Genomic DNA, 3942 nt, shown 5'->3' on the forward strand with positions numbered 1-3942 from the left:
CTTAATACATTAGGTCCTTAAGAAATTCAGGATAAATGACTAACTGGGGTGCTTATTAATGTATCAAAGTGGCTGCTGGCCACCAGGCCCTCCCAGCATCCCACATACATGTTACAGAGTCCTGTCTCCTCAGCGCTTCTCACCCGGTCCCTACCTCTCCAGCTCCTGAGTTGCCCTTGCCCCAGTTTCTATAAAACTGAGTCATTTCAGTCATTCGTGCTTCCTCTCTCTCTCTCTCTCTCTCTCTCCCCCACCCCTTTGGTCCTCAGCTTCTCTCTTTGCCCCTCCCCATTTGCCCTCTCCCCTCTTCCCTCTCTCGCTCCCTCCCCTTCCTATTCTGCTGGAACTTCAGTCTGGCCTCTTCCAGATGCCTCTGCCTGTCCTCTCCCTCCTATCTACAATAAAAACCTTCTTCATATCCTCATTTTCATTCATAATTATTAGTTTATTATGGCTTTCCACAACCGCATATAATGTATTCTGATCGCATTCATTCTCCATTGCCCTTCTATTGTTATTTATGTTACCTTGTTTAATATCTTCTTTTATATAAGGTTGTCGGTGGAAACCTGGTGTGCAAGGTAATAACTGGAGGATGTGGGCATCGATCCCACTACCTCTCGCATGCTAAGCGAGCGCTCTACCATTTGAGCTAATCCCCCGAGCTGATTTAATATCTTCTTTACTCCTCGACAATTTCATGCTTCCATACACGTCTTGGTCACGCCCAGCCGAAACTCCTCCCTCTCACCCCAGAACACCCCCAAGACATCCCTTTCCCACATTTACACCTTGCTGTGTGACTCACTGAGCTCACTCAGTTCCTGCTGGGACGGTGACTGAGTCTGTTGACTAGGACCAGAAGCCACAGCTGCAGAGAGCCCGTGTGACGACAGCATTGCTCAACTCTCGCCCATCCTCTGCCTCTTAATTACACTCGGCCTCCCCTTCCCTGACATTCCCCGAGCCTCAGAGGGGAGGGCGTTGAGAGAGATTTCCCGTTTAGAGGGAGGACTTAACAGCCCTTTCTTCTCAGCACTTTGGCCAGATACAAGTCTCTGCACTGACGTCATCATTTCTCAGTTTTAGTTTTGCTTTGCTTTTGAGACAAGGTTTCATTGCACAGCGCCGGCTGGCCTGGAGCTGTCTGCACAGACCAGGCTGGCCTCAAATTTAAAGAGCCTCTGCTCTTTAAGGCTCTTTGAGGCTCTTCAGGGTTGCCTCTGCTTCTTGAAAGATGGCATTAAAGGTATTATCACTAATATATATTAGCATACATCTTATATAGAGTATAAATTATATACAATAGAGTGACTTATATGAATTGGATATATATCTCTGTGTAACATGTATATATTTGCTTTATTATGTGTATGAGTGTTCTGTCTGCATGGAAGTATGTGGATCATGTGAGTGTCTTGTGTCCTGTGTCCTTAGAGGTTAGGAAATGACGTCATATCCCCTGGGACTGAAATGGTGGTTGGTTAGAAGCCACCATGCAGGTGCTGGAAATCAAGTCTAAGTCCTCTGTAAGAGCATGATGTACTGTTAACCAGAGGGCTGTCTCTTCAACCCTCTTAAATGTGTGTAAGTCAGAGGACGTCTTATGGAAATTACTTCTCTCCTTCCAGTACTCAGGTCCTGGGGATAAGACCTGATCTTTAAAAAAAAATGAATAAAATAAATAGTATTAAAGGGATTGATCTGGGTGCAGTGACTCCCGACTCTCAGAAGGCAGAGGCCAGCATGGTGTACACAGTGAGTCCCAGGACAACCAGAACAGCATAGTGAGAACCTGTCTCAAAATACAGGGAAGAGGGAGAGCTTTAGACCAAGTAGGGGAGGGAGGTAAGATAGTTTGTCATTTACTCTTGGGTGTGGTCTGGAGCTCTCTCTCTCCTGAGGTGGAATCAGACTTCTTTTGGTTCCTGGGAAGAGACTTCTGAAAATCAAGGATTGTTTTGTTTTCGTTTGGTAAGGATGGTGTCTTTTGATAGTGGTATCTTTTGCTGGCCTAGAATTCCTGCCTGTTCTCTGGCCTTAGCCTCTGAAGTAATGAGATTATGGGTGTGATCTACCACACCCGCCATTTGTGTAGCTTGGGGAAGGGCTAGATAGAGACTCAAATCCAATCAATGATTGCCAGGGGCTAGGAGTGAAGACAGTACTGACTACGTGGAGTTGCTGGGCCCAAGGGAATGTGGTGGTGATATAAAGGTCCTATCATTTAACTCTAGGGGAGACTGAAAAACAATACTTGTTTTTTCTTTCCTTCAAATTCCAAGAAATTAGCATCTTACTGTATTTTTGTTTCCGTTTGCTACTCATCTGATGCATGGCTGTGAGCATGCTAAACATGGCTGTGAGCGTGCTAGGCATGGCTGTGAACATACTAGGCATGGCTATGAGCATGCTAGACTGTGAGTATGCTAGGCAAATGTTTTCCATTGTTCAATGTTTCCAGAATTGAGCAACTTAAAGCAAGTGTCTATTGTGAGTTTATGGTCAGCCTAGGCTATATAGTGTGACCTCTGGTTCTATTTTACATATGTATGTGTGTGTGTATGTGTGTATGTATATATGTATATATATATGTGTATACATATATAAAACAACATATGTTATGTTTTATATATGTCATATATGTTATATATATAATCATCTATTAAAGATAAGTATGATTCAGGTGTGTGTGTGTGTGTGTGTGCATGCGTGTGTACCTTCTTGCATGGTGGTCACACCTAGCATCTGTGATATGCCTGCATTCTACTACTAAGCTGTGTCCCAAACAGGACCCAAATTCATTTCTATAACATGTTTTTAGATATTTAGTTTCTCCCTGTGATTGTTTTGTCTGCATATTTGTAAGTGCATTAGAAAGTGTCAGATCCCCTGGAATAGATGGGTGTCTGTCACTAAGTGGATGCTGGGAACTGAACTCTGGAAGAGAACAAGTTCTCTTAACCACTGAGCCATCCCCCAGCCCCAAATAAATTAGGCTGATTGAGAAATTTTTACTTCTAACGTTATGATTCTACCGCATGAGTACAGTTATAGTTTTCTTTTCAAGTTATTTAATTTTTTAAAAAATCACATCTATTGCCAAATTGTGGTGGTCTTTAATCCCAGCACCGGAGAGGCAGAGGCAGGTGGATTTCTGAGAGGTCAGCCTGATGCTCACAGAGAGATATAGGACAGCCATGGCTACTGTGTTGAAAAACCAACCATCCCATCCTACCCCGAGAAATTACACAACATTGTGTGTATTTAAGCGTAGGCCATGTGTGGAACTCGGGGGACGGATTTTACTATGTGGACTTTTTTTTTCTTTTTCTTTTTTTCGGAGCTGGGGACCAAACCCAGGGCCTGCGCTTGCTAGGCAAGCGCTCTACCACTGAGCTAAATCCCCAACCCCGTGGATTTTTTTTTTTTTAAAGACTTATTTATTTTTATTTATGAGTACACTGTCACTGTCTTCAGACACACGTCAGAAGAGGTCATTGGATCCCATTACAGATGATTGTGAGCCACCCTGTGGTTGCTGGGAATTGAACTCAGGACCTTTGGAAGAGCAGTCAGTGCTCTTAACCTCTGAGCCATCTCTCCAGCCCTACCATGTGGCTCTTGAGAAGTGAACTCAGATTGCTAGGTTTGACAGTAGGCACCTTTCCCTGCTAAGCTATTTTACCAGTTCTTCTCTATTCTTTTGAGACAGGATCTCAGGTAGCTCAGCCTGACCTTCAATTTTCTGTGTAGCCAAGGATGACCTTAAATTCCTGGTTCTCTTGACTCTACCTGCCTGCAACTATAGGCCGACATGTGCTACTGATTCTAGCTGTATCTTTTTAACTATTTATTTTCATTTAGTTTTCTGTGCATGATGATTTTACCTGCATTTGTGTCTGTATTGCATGCATACATGGCACCTGTGAAGGCCAGAAG

General features: G+C 43.7%; 1 non-coding gene across 1 annotated transcript; it reads right to left on the reverse strand.

Moving 5' to 3' along the window:
• Window positions 1–589: 589 nt before the first annotated feature.
• Trnaa-agc lies at window positions 590–662 on the reverse strand. The gene has a single exon. It is a non-coding gene; the product is annotated as a tRNA-Ala (tRNA).
• Window positions 663–3942: the final 3280 nt, after the last annotated feature.

The sequence above is a fragment of the Rattus rattus genome, chromosome 11 (genome assembly GCF_011064425.1).
Source record: "Rattus rattus isolate New Zealand chromosome 11, Rrattus_CSIRO_v1, whole genome shotgun sequence".
Taxonomy (NCBI): Eukaryota; Metazoa; Chordata; class Mammalia; order Rodentia; family Muridae; genus Rattus; species Rattus rattus.